The following is a 22,966-nucleotide window of genomic DNA, read 5'->3' as shown; positions in this document are numbered from 1 at the left end:
AGCAATTGCTATTTTTCTTATCTTGGGCCACTTTATTCATCTATGACTTGCCTGATCCAAACAGCCATTTGAGAGTGTAACGCGTGATTAATATGCATTCAAAGAGCATGCATACATATGGTGGTAGATTCTAATTCTCTTTCCACTTCTTTCCACTGAGGAAGTCTAGGTCCAAGAAAATGTACCTTACTATCTCTCTCTTCTTTCTGCAAAGACTGAGCTATTTTTAAGTTCAGGGCTGGTACCTGAAAAAAATATCAAGGTAGTTAAAGTTTGTTTTCTATTATCTCACTTCCAATTTCTGTGCCCATCCATGACCTATTTCAGATTATGTATAAATATATTACATATATATGTGTTTGTGTGTGTATGTGTGTGTGTATATATATATATATATATATATATATAAAAATAATATAATTCGTGAGTGTATATGTGAATTCACATTACAAACACACATTCCATTTTATATTTTTCTATTTGTGTGTCTTAGTATTTCAACTTTAAAAGATAATTTGGGGCCAGAAAAATCCTTAACAAAATGAATTAAATCATTAATAAACCTAAATAAAGAAATATGGCAAAAGGCAAAATTAGGGAGTGGGAGATGAGAGGATAATTGGCCTTCTCAGAATACATAAATTGTATATAATATTAGGTTAAATTTTTCTTTGGTTGAAATAGGTGGTTGAAATTGAGGTGAATTAATTCAAAGAAAGCTGAAGAGCAGTTTTGACGACTCATATGTTGACAGAGAGGTGGCCAAGTTGTTCCTGAAGCCAAGTTGTATCCACGGTTCATTCAAAGGTTTAAGTGAGTGAAATGGAGTCTGAGGCCATGTGGCTGTAAGCCTTCAGTTGGCCACAGTTCTTTACAAATGTTACTACAGGAAGAGCTTTAGAATCACATAAGCTTGAATTTGATTCTGTGAGTCATCCCCATGTCATTGGTAAAGGTAGAAAATGCAGGAATGCCATATGAATGACTCAAAAAGTTCTGAAACCAACCGGAGTTAGGATGTGCAAGGATGGGACTTGGGCTCAGCAAAACAACTCTGGAGAGCACTGCCTCAAATGGGTTGTCCAGTTGGATCTACAGTGCAAAGAGCGGAGCAATGACAAAAAAAAGGTTGAGTTGGACAACAGAGTGTGGAGGTCCACTGGATTGGATTTAGAGGAGAGGGGCAGGGTAATGAGGCCATAAAAAGTAGGACAAAGGCAACATGTGGGTCACTGGGTGTAATTAGACGAAATCTCTCTCCTATCATGGGATTATGAAATGGAGGTGGCAGTGATGAGATGGAGGTACCAGAAGCTCAGAGGACCTAAATCCATATGAAGTCTCTTTTTTTCCCTCTCCTTAAATGCTTAGCATTTGTATAAATTTAGAACAACAAAGTCCAAGTCCCAAAATGAATTAGAGTTTTAGACCTGAAGACTAATGGGATTTGGATAAAGAAACCACAGGGTGTCTATGGTACTGCAGCACCTAGAAGAGAAGGTATCAGCCTAACTCTATCCATTTGAGGAGCTGTATGTCCTAAAGGGAATTACACGAGTTTAATTTTTTGGACAAATTCTACAAAATATTGGAGGACTGGGCTTGGGCTTATAGCTACAGTTTTGCTTAGTTTTCATTAAATGATGTATCTACTCAATGGACGATGAGATCAGTATTCTGAGAAAGCCTCCTTTATAGCCATAGTTTATTACAATTCAAAGCATTCTACCTATATAAAATAGCTGTTTATTAATTAAAAGGTAAATTGGATTAAACATATATACACATTGGAATTACAAGACAAAATTACATTTAAGAAAGATTTTTTAAAAGGTCATATGGCTAACTTCATTTTTCCTACATGACTAAAATTTGCTTTTTCTTACTGGTTCATAAAAATGCTTTTAGTTTCCTTGGCTATTAATAGCCATGGGCCAGACTCATCTCTCTTCTAATCTGAAAGTTCCTCTCCTGTTGGTCATGAGTCAGAACACATCACTGCAGAGGTAAGACACACGATGTGGAGGATGAAGCATGCTTCTAAAGGATGTGTTTACATTTCATCCAGAGAAACTGACATTTAGTAAATTTCCTGCTTTTTTGATCAATATAAATATTGAAGCCAATATTTAAGTTCTCAGTAGAAGCAGGCAATTAGCAGTTCCTTGGTAAGGAAGGACGCCATACGTCCTAGTTAGCCCGAGATAAGCCCTTACAATGTTTGTGCCCTGATGTACTTACTAGCAGTGCTTCCTTTCTTCCTTTCACTCTCAAGAGTCCAGTTTAGAAAACAAAGCATATGTTCATGACATAAAAAGACAGGACTGTTTAGCCTGTGGCTAATTTACACAGCCAACTGAGAAAAGCACTTGACTGTTCACACGTGATTTTTGAAATTCTGGCATCTACCTGTTTAATGTGAGGGCCTCCATAATTCTTCTGGATCCAGATGAAAACCTTTGTTGTTCTGAGAACTTCCAGCATATGAAGAAAAACTCTAAACTTAACTTAAAAGGTTGGTAATTGCCAACTAGTGGCTTTAAGTGATTGGCTATAATTTAATGCTTCAGAAAATCTGGACAGTGACTAGACATTCCATACCAAATGGTTTTTGAACAACATAGAAAATCATTATATACATATCCTTATACACTATATATATATATATATATATATATATATATATATATATATATATATATCCCACTTAAGATACAAGGACTTCACTCAAAAAGCCATTAAAATATAATAATTAATTTTATAAATTATTAATTGTGAAAATATTTCCCATTTAGATAGCCCTGCTGCCACATCTGATTACCAAGATCACATTCTTAGGGACACATAAAGCAGGTGGTGATTTATCAGAAAGATCGCTATCTCAAAGTCACACAGAAAGGCATCTCTCTTATTTTAGACAGTTGCAGATTTTAAGAAGTAGCTTTTTCATAAAGTATAATTCACTTTTTAGAGATATTCACTATTTTTGTATTTTCTTTCTGTTTCTTCCAAATAACCTCTTCTCTTCACTGGCTATCCATCTACCCTCTGGTCAGTATTTTCATTTACTACCAATGGCTCACTTATTTGATCCCAAAGAAAGATCAGATTTAACTGGGAAATGGAATAGAAGCAATTAACTAGCTTAGAAACAACCAGTGACCCCTAGCCACACCTTTACAGAGTTGAGAGGCCCTGTGGCCAAGAAACAAGTAAACTACTCCGTGGTTATTGTCTAAGAAAATGCTACCCAGTGAGGTTCTTCTGTACTAAGAATTACCCACCTTGACATGGATCTGAGCTAAAGGAACTTTAAATCAATGCTGTCCTATAGTATGCACTGTTAAGGTGAGACTCCTGCACTGGAATAAACCCTGGAATTGTAGATGCCAGTCACCCCACCCACCCACACCCTGCCAATCTCCTGCTTTCCCACCGCAGACTGAAAGCCCCACCGAATAATTCTCATGGATAAGCAGTGCCATTTCCAATTACTCCTTAGTAGTCTCTATTTTTATAAAATAATTTGCTTTCATTCCTTTTGGTTTAAAATCTCTTCTTCTCTGTAATAATAAACAATAGAAACAAAAACATTTTTTCTGCATCTCCATTTATATGTCTCTAACATTTGGAGTTTGTTTCATTCAAAATAATTAATTATATAAAAGGGCATTTCAAATCTTTTATTTAGTGTCTCATGTATTGCTCCTTGTGGAATAAATGTTCTAATTTTCCATTTTACTTTCCACATTATTTGACGAACATCAAGTGAAATTGAAATCTTGATTAAAAGTACATCATTTAAGTAAATTATAGAGCCTAATTACGTTGAGGATACAATTACACATTTTCATTAGCTGAATACAATCGATAACAGGCTGTCTGTTTAGATAACTAAATTGGAATTTTAAAATCTGATTATTTTATTTATATATAAATCCCACTCCTCTCCTTTATTCTATATTGAGAATTATTGGTATACTTTGATTTGACCTAGAAATTCACATGAAGTCCTTGGACTTCAACTATTTCATTTTTACTAACTTGTCTCCCAGGGTATCTTCTCTGCAAGAGTATGTTGGGGTCTATTCTAAAAAAGCCCTCCAAACTTTACCAAATGTTCTTTCTTTGGTGTAACTACACAGATAGAATTCCCTTAGAGAGGAATGTAGATACAGTTTTTTTTTTAAGAGGGCAAAGAAATCAATTGTCAAAAATCACAAAGTCATTAGTCTGCAGAATATCCCTTCAAAAGATTACTGTTGGATGTTTCTCGTAGTAAGTTTCTAGATTAAATCTATTTATCATTCATATCTTATAAAAAGAACAAGTAGATTTCTGTGCAGATATTTGCTTATAAATCATTCATATATACAGTTTCATGTCACCAAGAGCATATATAAAACTTTTTTTTAACATATATTATTTAATGATGAGGCTTTGAGTCCACAGACAGAAATCATCTACTAGAACACTGTACCATCTGAGTAAAGATGCAAGAGGACAGATGCTTTACACCTTCCACGTCCTGGTTGGGCAGTTAAACTAAGCGCAAGGAAATACTCTGACAAATCAAATTCTAATTCAAAACCATGGTCATCAAAGGGATGTAACCTACTTCTCTTACATCTTAGCTACAGTTGGATCCTTTAAGGTAACTATTGGATGACTTGGAAGCTGTCACTTTCTACTAGAAATGAAAACGAAGTGTCTTTTCTTATGTCAAAGACATGGATATATCATTTAGAATCCAAAACAGCCTGAGAAACAATTAGACCTGTTTTCCAATGCCTCTGCATTTCAGTATCAGCCACTCAAAAAAGTAAAATGTTGAATTTCTCAGATAACCTTTAAAACTTAAATAGGAGATACTGAGTTTTCCAACAGCACACTTCATTCATCTGCCTGATGATAGATTTTATATTTAACATTAATCAACTTACAAAGTACAGTTCAAGATACAGTGCCACCCTAGGTACAATCTTATATCTGCCAGTAAAAGATAGCTAATGGCAAACTCTCTCCAAAAGTTGTTAGACAATTTTGTTAGACGAAATAGTTTCTTTTATATTCTGGTAACCAGAATATAAATAAATATTGTGCAAGAAAATTCAGTTAATCTTTGAGAAAGTACGGAAGGCAGGTCCGTAGCCCACTCTGCAGAAATAAAATTACTCAGCTGGGGAAGAGCATGTGATGCTTTCACATCTTAAATCATCAACAAACATTTTAGACCCCTTGAACTTTATCACAATTTCAAATTTAACAGACAGTCACACTTTTCCTGGAAGAAGAAGGTCGAAAGGGGATATTTCTCTATGGTCAGTAAGTGACATAGCTAGATGATGCTACCTCACTGCCTGAAGAAATATGCTCACTGGTGCATCTTCAATGTTGATTCTTCAAATTATGTGTAAGAGAAACATTAAAAAAATCCATTTGGAAATATTTTTGAACAATTTATATTTTTGGAAAAGTTTGGTTAGCTTATTTATGCTATTTGTCATCCCTTGTATGGCTCCCATATTCTACTTAGAATTAATTGCTAGGGAGAAAAACTTCCTTTCTCATAAAATAATACTTAACATATTTCAACATATTTCCTTCTTTGCTTTAGCTGTTAGAAGCTTAAAGTAAAATAAGATATTAAGCTACAATAACTAAATCTAAAATAATAAACTTTTGTTTATCTTCTATTTAAAAAGGGATTTTCTTATTTTTATTCATGAGGTATATATTGTTTCATGTATGTTTTAAACTATCTTAACATTTTGGGGAAGTAGGCAGAAGGAATATAATTATATTTTGGTGAATTAAATCCCAAAACAATATAATATATTTTGATCCCAAAATCTTACATGGTATAAACACCATAACTAAGAACAAACATGCATACCTAAATAAATACAATTATTTTTATGTAAAGGGTATTTTTTAAAGAGCAGTACAGAATATTAGATTCATAATAGGCAGAAAGAAAGGAAGAGAGAGAGGGTTTATGATGTAGTTTTGTTAGTAAAATGTTGTTAATATGTGGGAATTTATTATACAATGATGGTGGCACTTCAGGTCAGTGATGGAAACTGGTTGATTTTATAAGGTGGATTATAATAAATAACCACATGGAAAAAAAAATAAAGTGAGATGCATTCTTCACACTTTATACCAAAATAAATTACAGATGTTAAATACAAAGCATTAAACTAAAAGAAATTGTGAAAGAAGTTTCACAGTGTTGGAGAAGGCTTTTTTAAGTGACAAGTTCAAAGATATATAAAATATAAACTATAAAAAATATAAAAATAAAAAATCTATGTATCAGGTAACTCTACAAACAAAATAAAAGGTAAATTAGAACTTGGAAAATACGAATAATTCTTTTAACAGTTAAGGAGTTCCTATGCTTAACATGTCCGGCATCACATGAATCAAATGGACAAAGGCCAGTGGTCCAATTAACAACTGGGAAAACCAGATGCTTGGGGGCAAATCTCAACCTCAGTTATACAAATTAAAAAAAATATGACATTGTAACTAACGTATTAGTATACTTTAAAAAACTTAATGGCACAATATATTGGTGGGGGTGTAAGGAAAACATTCACTCTCAAGCATTGCTAGTGGAAATACAGATTTATATGAGCACTATAGAGTGCATTGGCAATATTTCTCAAAATTGAAAATGCTTAATTCCTTTTGCTTCATAATTCCTCTTCTAGGAAATTGTCCAATGCACATACTCACACACCATCCAAATGATGTCTGCACAAGAAGATTCATTTGGAAATAACTTGAATGTCCATCTGGTCAAATCAATTATTTTACATGCTCACAACCATTAAAATGAGTAAAGTGGCTCTTTCTGTGCTGACTGTGGAGTAAAAAGTGTGTGTCCGTGTGTGCATGTGTACGTGAAAGCGTACTTGTCTGTAGGTGTGGCTAAGTGATAAGAGAAAGGTTGAAACTAACATAAATAAGAAGAAATGATTTGTGTTAAAAAAAAAAAAAGACAGGAAAACAAAAGGAAACAATGCTAGACCATCTTCTCTGGAGAAGCAGTTTTCTGACTAGGGTTCTTTGGTTGCAGCAAGAGACAAACGAAGAAAAGGTTTTCAGTTCTCTACTTACATATCTTAAAATGTGTGCTATCTGTATGTATATGTTAACTTTAATAGGATATCTGATTTCTTTTAGATACTTACTAAATGTTGCCTTTGGGAATGTGAATTACATTATTCTTTTCTAAATGTATTTTGTTCTACACTGAAAGAAAACTTGATACATGCCCATACTCATGAAGCTTTATGTAGCAAAGAGTATCAAAACTTTTTTTATGGGCTCATAAAACAATTTTTTTCCTGAAACAATAGCACGATACCTAAGTTACTCAGTAAAACAAAAAGCAGGGTGTGTGACCCTGTTCTTCAACTTAATACGTATGTAACTATAACAGGTCACTTAAACTCCATTTCCTCACGATTAAATAGCCAAAACTTGTTCTAGCAAACAATACCGTAAGAGTTCAGTGATGTAATATATGTAAAATTGCTTTGTAACCTAAAAAAGAATAAAAATGTAAATTATTATTATAGGAAATGTGAATGTTTTAGAAAGACACTTTAATAAAGCATATATTTAGGTTAAATCAGGAGCAAAAGTATTACAGATTTTCCATTTCCTTACTTCTGCCCCCAGGCACAAATGTCCTCATGCTGCCTTGCATCAGAGGACAGTTTAACTGTAGCTGCTTTTCTCCCTGAATCTGTCCTGAGAACTCTATTAACAAATTGATTGTGCCTTTGCGTTTCTTTCCAATCTCTCCAGATTGCCTTTATCTGTATTAGGAAAAGCTTAATAGGTTAATTTCTAAACCCAAGGGAAATACATATTTACATATTAATGATGGTGAGATTAAATCCTTTAATAAGGTATTTTATGGCTCCTTCTGTAACTATGTCGGACTTCCAGGGGACCACAGTGGTCTTGAAGAATAAAAGAAGACGGGTGATTACCTTAGCTGGCTTGAGAAACCTCACTTGCATGGAAAAGTAGTTCATTTCTGGAAGTGAAAGAAATGTAGGCATTTTTGATACAAAATATTCTATATGAATATTAAAATTTCTAAAATGACCTAGCCTGATGAAAGACTGAAACAATATCACTATTCAAATGCAACATGATTTTTAATGTCTTTCATGAAAATCTTATTTTACCAGAAATACACTGGCACGGTGGGAAAGCTACATACAGTCTTTAAAATAAAATGATATCTGATTGATCTTCCAATGTCTCTTAGGACAAGTTTTAACGTATGTTATACTATTTAAAAAGAAAACTTAGACCATATTATTCAAGGCCTCCCTATTTCACCACAAATTCTGCCATTTTCAAGCGTTTTCTCAGAATAATAGGACTTTGAGTAGAAGCAGGTTCATAACTGAAACAGTTACAATAGAACTTTCTTTTTGGTAGAAAGAACAAATAATAGATCTGAGGACCGATTAAATATGATTGTTCAGGCATGTTAATACTAGGGAGCACTTACAAGTTTCCAATTTTCACTTTCCACGATTGGCAGCATGTATCTGATGAGCGGAGTTTCAGTTTGCGCAGGAAGATATCTGAAGAGGAGATGGATTATAATGTTCAACTCAGGACAACTTCTGCACTGGGTCAGTTCAGACGGGCTTCCAAGAACCGGAAAAACAAAAACGCTAAGATTTGTACTCCACCTGCTTCATGCACTGTTACAGTGTAAGTCGTGTCCTGATTATAACTCTTTATTTCCTTCATTCTTCTAAGGGCAGCCAACTGCTTTTCACAGTATCACGTCGAAGTTCTAGAGAGCGGATGTATTTAGTGTGACTTTGTGTCAGTAATTTGGAGATGTAACTATTGTTCTTTAAAGGGAATTGATGGCAAGGGAGGTTTATTGTCACTTTTTTCACTTACAATACACGATGCTACATCAGAAACACAACCCTATCCCACAGGAAATGGGCTATTTCCTGTAAAAGGAGCTTGATCACTTCAGTTTAAGTTAGTGATTTCTGAATCACAGATGGATGGCTTGCCAAGAACACTGTGTCTTATTTTCTGTTACTTTTATCTTATCTGGGGTCTCAAGTCAGTGATCAATCTATGACAATACCTTTTCTAGGTGATCCTTAGAACTTAGAGGTGTCTGTGAAATGAGGAGTGTCAGAACCATCTCCCCACACCACAGATATTTGGAGGGATATGAAGGACTTAAAGTACCCACACAATTACCTACTGGAAGCCTTCCCCCACCTCTACCACGGTGGGGGTGGGGGCGTTCCTCACCTGGTAACTCAGACCTAGTGACACCTACTCGAGGGAGGGGTTGGTAGGAAGGAGATTGTCCCTGTCTTCACGGAGGCTGGAGAACCTGAGGCAATGTTAGAAAAACGCCCTCCTGAAGGCAGAGGACTGATGATAGGAACTAAGTGTATTTGCTGGACAACTATGGAAAAGTATTAATGCATGAAATTTGGCAAAAGTCATATTGTGTACAATTGTGTGTATTGTATTTTATAAATTAGCTTTTGGTGTTTTATGTGCTTGCTTATTTTTACAGACATGGCATCACTGTATGCACGTACACTTTAGTTACCGAAAAATAGATCTTGGCATGTTTTCTGCATCCCTACACAGAGAGCTTTCAGCCCAGCTCGTGCTCTGGTATGCGGTGGATGCACTGTAACTTATGTAATCAGTTTTTTCTTGTCTTTTTTTTTAACAAGCAATGTGGAAAAACAAAAGAAACAAAATGTCTTTTGTTGGTGCTGTGACCCTCCCAGAAAGTGACCATTTTAACAGGACACCCTAGGATAAAGGGAGGTGCTTACAGCCTGTGACAACGACCTGGGGTCTCGGGCTACCCCAGCCCCTGTATAGTCACTCTGAGGGCTAAGGTTTCAGCCTGTGACCAACTCACCTACGGCGCGGAGCCTGGGGATGCTGCACCCATGTAGAATTCTTTAAGTGCTTTTCTCTCCGATCATGTAATTCTCTTTTCCTATCACGACCCTTCAACAAATTTGATTTTTTCATAGTTCTGCAAGGCTGTAATGAGAGACAAACTGTCAAGCTAGAAAAAGACACGTGGTCCCCTCTGACAGCCACATCTGTTTTTATATCACATCCACCTACCTTCCTGGGGGAAGGTCAGTGCTGATCTGACTCCCTGCGTCTACCTGGTAACAGTACTGACAGAACAAGATAACTGCACAGGTGTGGGAGCGAAGGCGGTAAGTGTCTGAGAACCTCCTCTAGGTTCTGGGCTTGGAAGATGTGTACATCTGAGGTCACGCTACAGCTGTCTCCCTAAGTGCAGTAGATTTCAGGATTCTTCCTGTTTTTCAGGCCATGAGCCAGGCAAGGTGGTGGTGCCACCCAGAGGGAGCACTGATCTCACAAACGGGGCACCCTCCTACAGCGACTTGTTACACAGAGTACAGTGAGGTGGACTCTGGACGTAATTATTTAAACGATAAGAATTGCTGTGTTTTATTTCACTCCTCTACCTTTTCCCATGTTTGTTTACTCCCTGGTGTCACTTTTTTTTCTTCCCTGACATCCATGCGTCATGTTTTCCTTTGGTTACTAAACCTACCAGGCCTTTCTTCTCTGAAAAATGCCTCTGTGCTCCAAATTCATCTCTGCTTTCCACCAAAACCTCCACTTCTTTCTTTCTGCCTAATCACAGCTTAGACAGAAATATTCTTGGAGTAGGACTGACGACCAGATCTTGTGTAAGCTTTACAGAAGCACTTGTACTTAACAGCCTAAGTGAAAGTCGTACTGGGTAAAATCTTGGGCATGTGACAGAAAGAGACAGGAGGAGAAACAGGAATTTAAGCACAACACTGTAAACCCTGCTTTTAACAGCAACCCAAGGAAACCTTCAGTAGCAGGAGGGTGAGTACAGTATGGAGGGGAATTATCTGCATATTTAAATTCGAGAAGTTATCTGAGTCTTCCACTTGGATTAGTAATTACAATTTATTTACATCTGGCTCTTGGAATATTAAGTCTAATCTTTTTGGGGCCTAAATGGCCTCAAGATGTGTAGGTATTACAGCAATAATGTAATAAAGTTTGATGATTTGTATATTCAAAAAAGCTGGAATTACTAGTGAGAATTGCAATTTTATTGTAAGAATGTGTTATCGATGTGTGAGTCCAAATTTTATTGACAGACCTAGAAAATTGTTACAATAACAATGTTAGTGTATATAATGAAAACATTGACTTTGAAAAATAGGGAGCATGTGTGAAGCATATGTGTACAGGAAACGCCTAAGAAATATTAAGGGAGTTATTTTGATTGAGAAACTTTAAAATATATAACTTTATGGATTCCTGTATTCTGTAGAAGTTCATGGGTTCATATATAATATTCATAAAAAATTGGTTATTTTTATAATCTTAAAAACCTACCATTCCAGTAATTTTTTTTCCAGTTAGAATGAATCTTGTTCCCCCTGCATTCTGTGACTCCTAAAGAAAAAAGGTCACTCCCCACAATGAATCATAAAATCTTCTGCACATTTTTTCTCAAAAGCACGTTCAAAACTGTTACTTCATTTTTACACATTTACAAATGAGATACATAGTAAGGTATGTTTCATCATTTTACAGATACGGAAATTGATGCCCAAAGAGGTCATATGTCTTGCCTAAAGTATTAAAATCAGGATTAGAACTTCATTTTCCCTTTTCTAACTGAATGCATTTTCTACTAGGTTATATTGCTTTCTGGAGTAATAATCTCATCATTTATATATATGCGTGTATATATATAATATGATGTAAATGATGGTATCATTGTGAGTGGGCAGTAGTTAAAATCATTTCTATTTTTATTTAATCCCCTGTCTTACATTTCTCTTGCATGCCTCTTATACCTATATTTCCCTTAAACAATCCATTTTTCAGACATGTCTCTTTTCACAATACACATTTTACATTTTCTTGGACTCTGTTTAACACTTTTCCTTTTGTTTTATCATTTTTAATATCAGCAAAATCAAATGTCTAAGCCTTTATTTTTATTTATTTTTCAGCACTAAAATATGTTTGCACAAATATGAAATATATTGTGATTCTGGGATAGTATTTAGTCATGTTTTGGAAGATAAAGATAAATGTTTTATCAGGTCAAACAACCTGGGAATTTAAGATGACAGCAAAGAATGTGTACTTCAGAGATAAATAAGATATTGTTATAAATAATACAATAGCTCCTCAGAATCACAGAGTATTTAAAAAGTAACACCTGTACACTCTACTTAAAAACAATAGTCATAACAGAATAAGTTGAGATATAAATGTATTTTAATGTGATTTTTTTCTCCTCCGTTGGTGTAAGACAGTAGCATTTTTTTAACCTGAACTCGTCTAATTCAATTATTCTCTCTAAAATTTTCTTTATACTTGAGCCACGATGATCTTTCTCAACTGAAATGTGATCATATCATTCTCCTTCAGTGATAAATCTCAGCATCAGGATGAAGGCCAAGCTCCTTATTAAGTCCGATATGACAGGACTTTCAATCTACGCGGCAGCATCCTGGCCTGCAGCCCCTTCTCGCTGGAGCACCCTCTCTCTTACAGGACCTCGTGCCTGGTTAGCTTTCACTTAAGCATCACTTGATTTTCAACACCTTCCCTGAAATACAGACCCGGGTAAGGTGTGCTGGGAGCACCCTAAAGCTCACCTCACTAATTGGAATTATGTGCTTACCTTTGTCCCCACGGGGCAGTAGTCTTTACAAGTACACAGTAACATTGGGCCATCAGTATATCTTAGGATCTAAAAAATGTGTTTAATAAGTATTGGACTATTGAGTGCATGTCTACAGTTGTAGCTAATCTCACTATGCTGGGAACTGTGACCGTCTTGACAAGTACTGCTGCTGTCCAGCCCTGTGAACACCTCATACAGAGAATGTACATGGCCACCCCCGCCCAGTTAAATCTGTACGGATTTACACAAGTTGTTGTAGGTTTATTCTGATTCTTAACTTTAGATATATGCTATATCCTTTATATTTCCAGAGTTATTTCAGTTTTGGTGATGACAGAGAAGATACTAAAACCAAAAGAAATACTATATGAATTAACGATACAATACAGTATAACAGAAGGCAACATGTTTTAAAATAGGCATTTGTGGCTTAATAATAGCATTCCTGGTCAGCTTCCTGTCAGAGCAAAAGTGGAACTAGTATAACAATAGGCCTGCTTTATGGAAAAGCATTGATAAAAAATTTACATGACTGGTGATAAATTTGAGCTGGCTTCCTACAAAACAGATTCCTCAGTACACAGTGACTTTCCCGAAGAACACATTTGCATGATCTTCAAGTTCACCGCTAGAGAGATTCTAAATAATAATCAGGCCATAAACCTAGAGGAAGGCGTTTTAGATTGCCGTATAATCGGCGCAGAGAACTCTGAGAATTACAATAGAGGCTGAGCCTTGGTAGTCCTTCTTGGATAATAATGAAAATAATTAGGAAGGCTTCAAACAGTCTGTCTCTGTAAAAGTTTAGTGTCCTCGGTGTGAAAGAGCAAGAGCATTGAGAGTTGTCTAATGGCTTTGCTGAACGGGTCTAATGAGGCGAGTTTTACCCTCTGACACAAATTGGATCTTGGCTGATGAAAACTGAAGCTACTGTTGCAAAGAACATTCAGACTCTTGCATATTTTTTACCGATTTGAACAAACCATGTGGGAAAGTAATGATACACCTGCCTTAAATCAGTTAGCCTCTCAAACTGGCTGTTGATTTAGAATCAAACTGGAGATCTTTTCCAAGGGAGCAAAAAAAATGTTCAAATGTTTATGTTAATTTTATAACTTTTCCTTTAGTCATTTGTGTAGTCAAGACAGAATCTCAATTATATTAGAAAAACTAAGGTCAACAAATAGAGGAACCTTGAACCTAATGTCCGGATTTCTGAGCTCTACCCTTGTATATTCTGTTGAATAACACTGTAGCTGTAGGACATTTTCATCTAAATGCTGAGCACATTTCTTGCCAACATTTGTTATTTGTGTTATTTCTGACGATGGGGCCATCTGACAGGTGTGAGATGGTGTCTCACTGTGGTTTTGATTTGCATTTCCCTGATATTAGTGATGTTGAGCAGCTTTTCATGTTCCTGTTGGTCATCTGCATTTCCTCTTTTTGGAAAAATGTTCGGTTCTTTTGCCTGTGTGTTAAATGGGTTGTTTGTTTGCTTTTTGAGTGTGAAGTACAGTTGATTTAAAATGTTGTATTAGTCTCTGGTGTACAGCATGGATGGACTTGGAGGGCATTAAGCTAAGTGCAACGTGTCAGAGAAAGACAAATGCTGTAAGGTATCACTTACATGCGGAATCTAAAAAAATACAACAAACTAATGACTATAACAGAAAAGAAACAGACTCACAGATGTAGAGAAGGAACTAGGGGTTACCAGTGGGGAGAAGGAAGGGAGAGGGGCAAGATGGAGGCGGAGGATTAAGAGGTACAAACTATCAGGTACAAAAAAGCTACAAGGATGTATTGTACACTGTGGGGAATATAGCCCGTATTTTAAAACTATACCGTAAACTTTAAAAACTGTGAATCACTGTATCGTATACCTGTAACATATAATATTGTACATCGACCATACTTCAGTTTAAAAAAATGATATTGTAAAATAAGTACATAAATAAAGTTAAAAAATAATTTTCAGTAAGGCATTTATTGGAAATATTCAGGTTGAAAATTATCTATTCTTTTCCTGATAAAAAATAGCTTCTAGTTCATGAGTGCATCCTTTTTTCCTTTCTTTCCCTGAAAAACACAGGTAGGAAGATAAATAGTTGATCTTTAACAAGCTCTCTGTGTGACTGTGTGCATGTATAAATTTTAGTAACATCTACTGGTTTTGGTTTCTAGGAGCCAGCGAACGCTGGTAAAATCACTGTGATACAGTGGTGCTCCTGTTTGACATGGGATGCCAATAGAAAGCCTACTGGATTAAGCAATTCTTCATAGAAATGCTAACACTTATCATAAACCTATCGGGAAAGTAGAGTGAAAGTAGAAATCGTTTTCTGCCATTTCCCATATAAATCAATCAGTTCTCACTTATACTTGTAATGCTGCTAATGGTTCTTGGGAAAATAGGTCTTAAAATTCAAATATTTATTTCATTTCTCCATTTGTTGTTATTTTAACAATTTACCAAGATTTTACAGTAGTGCTTTATCTTGCTGCCTCTTAAATGTGACTTCTTCATGGCCTCTCCATTAAAATGCATCTATTTCAGATATGTGGATAATTAACTTTCAAGTGACACCTGATCAAAGTCTCTACACTTGACTGTCTCTCACAACAAGAATTGGACTCATACCAGATCAATTATTTTTGAGAATATGTGACTCAGGAAATTCTAGTTACTGCATTTCTCCCCAGATTATAAATAGAATTGTTTGAATATAAATAGAATTGCCTTTGAGTCTGATCTTTAAGAACTGTCGATATTTTTATAAGCTTTTATATACCTTTCCTGTGCTGTTAAGTACCTTCGGAGCACATTCAAAAATGTTATCCTTTTCTTACTTTTTGGTTAGGATCACTTGAACAAAAAGCCACACAAAGGAATTTCAGAAGCAGCAAAATGTGCCTTGTGGTCAAAATTAGTGCCCCTCCCTGTATTGTTTTGAGGTTATAATAAACTTCCTCAACAGACTTGGAATTTCAGCAGTGGTATAACTCTCTTGAGCAAACAAGAGGCTTTATCTCCAGAATGCTATCTTTTAAGTATGACAGATAACATATAAGGGGATATCTGTATGCAGCCTCAACCAAGACAGCCCAGTCCAACTGCAGGCAGGTCTAAGAATTAGAAAGCTTTTCAGTGCTTTGAACATACTCTTAAAAATTCCATTTTCTCTCAGAACACTCTCTGAATCTTTCTCTTCATTTCTCTTTCCCTTCTATCTTCTGACATGTTCAATTCTTCACATGACCCTACTGTTTTGACCACCATCCAGTCTCCTTTATTCCACTGCCACTATCTTGAACTTCTTCTCTATGCACTGTCATAATTTTTTGCTCACCAGTATCCTTCCTCCTGAAATTTGGCCACTTCTCCCACCAATTTCCAAGAACAAGACTCACATCACATATAGAAGTTAACTCAAAATAGATGATAGATCTATGTGTAACATGGAAAACTATAAAACTTCTAGAAGAAAACACAGGAAACTAATAAAACACAAAAACTGGTAATATAGACCATCAAACTTAAAAACTTACAACCCTGTTAAGAAGATGAAAATCTAGGCATTAGCTAGCAAAAATATTTTTAAATCACGTATCTGAGAAAATCTTTATCCAGAATACATAAAAAAATTTTCTAATCTCAACAATAAAAAATCAACTGAATTAGAAAATAGACAAAAGATGGTATACAGCTGGCAAATAAGCATATGGAAGGAAAGATGTTCACCATCATCACCCACTAGGGAAATGGAAATTAAAGCTACATAGGATACTATTGCTTATCTATTAAAATGGCTAAAATTTTTAAATGCTGACATGACCAAGTGCTAACAAGAATACAGAGCAACTGGATTTCTCACACATTGTTTATGGAAATGTAAAATATTGCAGTTATTCTGGAAAGCAGTTTGGTGGTTTCTTGTGAAGCTACCAACACACACGATACAGCCCAGCTCTCCTTGGTATTTACCCTAGAGGCATGAAAGCCTGGCACATGCGAACATGCACACAGACGTTCATGGCTGCTTTATTTGTAGTAGACAAAAACTGGAAACCACCCAAAAGCCCTTCAACTGGTGAACAGGTAAACAAGCTGTGATGCAGTAAATGCAAAGAAACAAACTACTGACACGATTTAGAAGGATTTCAAGGGCTTTATGCCGAATTAAAGAAAAGCCAATCTCAAAATGTTGCATGCGATATGATTTTGTTTATATAACAACAGTCTAAAACTGGCAAAATTATAGTGATGGGCAGTTAATCAATTGTTGCCAGAGGTAGGGTTGGGGAGGGTGGTATGAATATTAAGGAGCAACAAAGACGAGTGTCTTGGTGCTGATGGATGAGTTGTGCACCCTGATGGTAATACGGACTGTGTGGTGGTCAAGCAAATTTACACTTGTGATAAGATTTCAAAGAGCTATACACATAAAACAAAAGAGAAAAAGAAAAGAGTACATTTAACAGCTGTTGAAATCTGTAAAAAGTCTGTCTGTGGTAAGAGTAGTATACCGATGTCAGAGTCCTGGTTTTGACCACGTACTGTATTTATATAAAATATGATCACTGGGTGAAGCTGGGTTAAAACATGCTGGAACTCTATTATTTTGCAACTTCTGGTAGGTAACATAGTTCAAAATAAGAAGTTGCAATTTTAAAAAGAAAAAAAGAGAACAGTGGATACTTAGGGACAATCTGGAGTCCACCACGCTCAGTAAAGGACTTTGTCTTGAAGGACGGAATCACAAGGGTTTTTATTTTCAGATTTGTCTAACAATTAGTATGATAGCTTAAGCAAAATTGTGTTTAATAATAAATGAATCTAGAAGAAAACCAAGTGATTTAAAATTAAATTGTAACTAAATATCTTAGTAGGATGCTAACTAGTAATTGTCATGTTATCACTTTAATTACTTTTTAAATTTGATTCTTAAAATTACTGATATCAATTAAAGCCAATATATTATTAAACTCTTTTTAGTTTCTGAATAAAAAGGATCCTTCTTAAGAAAAAAAACTACTTAAAACTTTAATATATTAATTACTTGGATAATAAGTCATCAAATATGGGGGGAGGATCTTTTAGTTTCTAATTTATATTACTTTGTCTACAAAGATTTTTAATAGAGGACAGGGAAAAAACCCTGTATTTTATATTCAACTCCATGCAGATTACTCCACATAAACATCTCTGAAATTGAATCTTTTAATTTCCAGACTATCTGAACAATTGAGTGAGTTTGGACATTAAATCTTGACCTTTGGTCTTAGATATACTTCACATGCTTCAAATATAATTGATTGCTTGTTGAGTCCAATTATTCCTCCAGTGCCTGTGGGATTCTTAAAAATCCCCAACATTTGCAGGAAATGACCTTTATCCTACTCCGTCATGCAACAGCTGTCAGAGATGCTTCTGCTGCCCGTTCTCTGTCACGCAGAGATAGGGTTTATCCAGTAAAACTTCTGTGGTTGGGCCAGTAAAACTGCAGAGCTTCATTTTTTAAGACTCTTATTTTGACATTGATGAAGATACCAGGTGACAACAACAAAGATAAATGTCAGTGATTACCATGGGAGATTTATAGCTGGCCCAAGTCTTCAGCAATGGAAATAGCTGGAAGCTATGTAAATCCTTAGGTTTTACCATGTTAGGAGTAAATATTTGGATTGAAACCAGGAAAAGATTTAGTTGTCAATTACTTGGCACCAGACTGAAAATTCCTCCTGGACATAAACCCTGAGTTCAGTTAATTGCCCCAGGAAGCTGGCCTCTAGTTTGGGGGCTTGAAATGAATTAAATAGTCATCGCAATAATCAAGAACTTTTGAGAGAAAAGGATTCACTAAGCTGTTGTTTTCCCCAGAACATGAAGTCTGCTTTTAGATCAAGCTATTCAGTTTCAATCCAAGGTAAGAAAAAATAGCTTAAGAGGGGAGGGTAATAGCTCAGTGGCAGAGCTCATGCTTAGCATGAACGAGGTCCTGGGTTCAATCCCCAGTATCTCCATTAAAAAATAATAAAATAAAGAATACTTTAAAAATAAATAAATAAAAAAGAAAAATAGTCTAGGTGAATATGTACTATTGTCTTTTAAATTTCTTTTCTTTCTTTTACAGTTTTGATGCTTCTCTTCCACGTTACTGGTTTTCCCCAAGCATCTGGTGTTTCCTGGCTGCTCAGTCACATTTACTATGGAGCAATTAAAATGTGTAGTATATATAAATGGAATAGGTTTCCTTGGCAACCGCATAGGTTGGCTTCTGCGCAGGACTTTCCCTGAATGAGGGCCTTGGCAGCAGCGGTCTGAATGAGTGTCGGTGATCTCGGAGTTCTTGCTGCAAGGTGCCTGGGTAAAGAGCAGGCAGCCAGGGTGCTGGGAGTCCGTGTCGTTTCTAGTTTAAGGAGGACTTTCTCTGAGGGAAAGGGCTCTAGCATATTTCATCTCTGAAGAAGTTGTCCTTCACGTTTTCCCTCCTGTTTGCCTTGCTGCCTGCTGAGGAGGCCCAGCACTCCCAGAAGCTCTGCTCTCACTTCCTCTCACAGTCCGATACGCACACTGGGAACTTCCCTTGTTACTTAGAAGGCAATTCTCCAGACTTAGCTCTGGGGCAAAAGCCGATCGAGCTGGTTGCCATTTTAAATCAGTGCCAGTCTTTGTAGTTTCTTTCCACAGGTTGTGATCATACTGTTTTACAAATTATGACTATATCCCCATGCCACTTACTGTATTTTCTAAAAAGTTTCTAATAGCTGCATGGTAGTCTATTTAATGTTGCTATCAAAATGTATTTGTTCATGCACCTGTAAGTGGACACTTAGATTACTTCCAATTTTATCGTATATAACACTGTAATTAATATTTTTATATGGACATAATTGTCCATCTATAATTATTTCCTAGAAGTGGAACTGTGGTTACAAAGTGAGTGAACATTTTGAAATTATTTAATATGTATTGAGAAATTATATTCTAGATAGTTTACACAAAGTTACCCTCCCACCAGCAGTACGTGGGACTCCCTCTTTCCCCGTTCTCTCTTGTAAATTTTATTTTGGTTTTGAAACTTACTGATTATATCAGTAAAAAAAATAATATCACTTTATCTGGACTTTGTTGTTGTTATTTATGCAGTTGAGTTTTTCCACATTTATAGACCACTATATAAAAATAAAACATGTTTAACTGTGGGAATACTACTGAGTGAATAGATTTCTTTCCTAATTCACATTAGACTGTATGCACACTTTATTTTTAAAAAAGAAATAAAATCTGGAGCAGTGGGTGTCATGACTACCCATAGTCTTTTAATTCTTGATGAAAATGCCAGCGTGCTATTTAAAGGCAAGTAAAATAAGATGTTAAAAAATTTATTTTATTTTGAAGTAATGCAGTGTCATCAGTTAGTGGAGTTTAAAGCTATTTCCTTGCTTTTGGTAGATAATTTTGCATTTTTATAATGTCCGTAAAGTTGACTTGATTTTCATTGTGAAGGGAGTTTCACATCATCACTCCTCAGGTGTTTCCAAACAGGGTCATTTCATACATGTCATAAGTTCTATACATTTGTTTGACTTTTCAGATTGTTTGCAAGTCAAAATGATCTGTCCAGAAATTATTAAAATTTCAATTATCATTAAAAAGCAAAGTCAGCTTCAGTACAGAATATACACTGTGCTGGCCCTTGCTGGGAAAAGAAGCAGCGTTAAGTTGCTGATCCTAGGCTCTCAGTTAAATCTAAAGCAATGTTAAGTCACATCAATTATTCTAAAGGGGCTGAAGCCATCTCAGAGGAAGCCAGGGAGGGCTTCTGCGTTTCAGAGGACTACCCTGAGGTGTTCTGTATTGGGATTCACACTCTGCAAGGAGTATAATTCAATGAAAAGAGTGCAGAATGAGCCCTTTGTTTTTTTTTTTTCCTTAAAAAAATGTATTATTCATCATCATATTGGTTGAACTAACCACTCATTTATTACTGGGAAACCTATGATTTCTAACAGCTCCTTAAACATATCAAGAAATGCTTACTTTAATTTATTTAATCAGTGGAAACCATCAACAGCAGTTTTTCTCCCCCAAGTGGCATCAAGGTAACAAGAGAAAATGGGGAATAAATGCACAATGAAGTTGCTGTATCTTAAAGAGCAGAAAGAGCAGACAATGGAAATACGAAAATGCAGGGATGATGACATGATAGGAAAAAAGAAGAGTGGACACAGTGAGGAAACTCAGTCACATTTCTCTTGACCGCTCCTCCCTTCCTGTGCTTCCCTCACCCTATGCCTGTGCCAAAGAGCACAAGGAATTGGCTCCACACTCACTCCTTTGGCACCCAGAGACGGAGGGGGCCCAGCTGACCTGGGCTCTTATTTTGTGAATGTCTTGCACCTGACCTGATTTCCACCCCAAAGGACAATCTTCTTTTTTCTCACCACTCGAAAGCTCAAAGAAATTTGGTTTTCACAACAAACTAAAGTAGCATTGAGAAGATGACCCGTGGAAGAGAAAAATGAGAAAAAAAGCAGAGGGGAACAGGGGAGATTGGAGAAGAATAAAATGGGATGGTAAGAATGTTTATCAATTCTCGAAAGAAGAAAAAGTCAAATTCTAATACCTTTCGTGTTAGTCCAATAAACTGTTCTTAACGCTGTGTATTATTTTATGTGTGCCTTGTTGGCATGCATTTGAATTCACTCTTAGTCTCAGCTTCTAGCTTTCTCAGTTACACTCAGAGGCAAACCACCCACACTTACTCCCAAAGATGCTTGGCACATGTAGTGTCTACACACATATTCAGAGGAAGAGAGAGAAGTGTGAGCCAGGTGGTCAAAAAACAAACAGTGAAATAGAAACATGTAATTAGCAAAGCAGAAATAAATGAAGGGGAAAAAGTGAATCCTGTAAGGAAGAAAGAGATGGATGGAGAGAATTATATGGAGGATTTATGGTTCCAACCCATCATCCAAGGACTGAAACAACAATCTGAACTCAGATTTCTGTCCCTGAAGGCTGTGATCTAAAATAAGAAACCTTCGGTGTGATGAGTGTGACAAAAGAGATGTGTGAGCAGTGAGACTTTATAACATAATTTGTCAATCATATGGATCTTATAACTTTCTCTTATACTGCTGCCCGAAGGAGGAATGTTGGGGCTGTATGTTTCTACCTGCATTAAAGCTCCATGCATCAAATTCTCAGGAACAAGTGCAGCTACACGCAGAGTGATCTGAAGTCACAGAAATGTCAGAAATAACTGCTGGCCCAAAACTGCTCTGATGAGGGAACAGATGGGTGGCAGCATGGAGTTTCCATGCACGTTTGTGAAAAACAGTCAATGTCAGCAAACAACATCCATGGTAACAAGTCTCAGATCCCCGAGAGGGTATCTCCCACTACAGGTGGGTAAACATCTGCCAGAAGTTGTGACCGGCAGAAGCTTTACCGTGGTGGTGCCCACTCTCCCCAGTGTCTCCCACAGAGCATTCCATTAAACATTCCGCCCAGTCAGCCTTACTTTATCAAAAAAAGTATTTGGCACTTTACCTTATGGGGTGTGCATTTAGGATATGTGTTCCACTCACATACTGTTCTTTCAGATTCCTGAGAGAGGGAACAGGGAAAATAACCATGAATGAATTTATGGGAGTTAGTACAATAACCCTAAAAAAAAAAAAGCCATTTTTGTTTGGAAGATTGAGTACAAAAGAGTGATACCTAATTATTCCTGTATGTATTACATATTGCTGTATGTAATTAGATCTGTGTGACTGGCCCTTGCATCTATTGCTACCAAGAAAATGATCACAAACTTGGTGGCTCAAACCAACAAAAATGTCCGCTTTTACAGTTCTGGAAGTTAGAAGTCCAGCAAGACTGAAACTGGACTAAAATCAGTGTGTTAGTTGGGGAGGGGGTGCATTTCCTTCTAGATACCCCTGAGAAGAGTCTATTTCCTTGCATTTCCTAGTTTCTAGAAGCCCACCAACATTCCTTGGCTCTGGCCCCCTTCCTCCATCTTCAGAGCCACCAGTATTGTATTACTCTGACCATTCTCAAGTAATCACAGCTCACTCTGTCTCCTGCCTCCTTCTTAAACTTCTAAGGACTCTTGTGATGACACTGGGCCCACCCAAGTAATCCAGGATAATCTCCCCATTTCAAAGTCCTTAACATTA

General features: G+C 36.3%; 1 long non-coding RNA gene across 1 annotated transcript in view; it reads left to right on the top strand.

Moving 5' to 3' along the window:
- Positions 1-19,896, top strand: part of LOC123616384 (uncharacterized) — an 866,081-nt gene extending 846,185 nt beyond the window's left edge. The window contains exons 8-9 of the long non-coding RNA XR_006724361.2: positions 8,579-8,754; positions 10,077-19,896. This is a non-coding gene — a long non-coding RNA (uncharacterized LOC123616384). The remainder of the gene's footprint in view (positions 1-8,578; positions 8,755-10,076) is intronic.
- The last annotated feature ends 3,070 nt before the right edge of the window (positions 19,897-22,966 follow it).

The sequence above is a fragment of the Camelus bactrianus genome, chromosome 26 (genome assembly GCF_048773025.1).
Source record: "Camelus bactrianus isolate YW-2024 breed Bactrian camel chromosome 26, ASM4877302v1, whole genome shotgun sequence".
Taxonomy (NCBI): domain Eukaryota; kingdom Metazoa; phylum Chordata; class Mammalia; order Artiodactyla; family Camelidae; genus Camelus; species Camelus bactrianus.
Note: the sequence above shows the minus strand (reverse complement) of the source record. Positions and strands in the feature narration are given on the sequence as shown.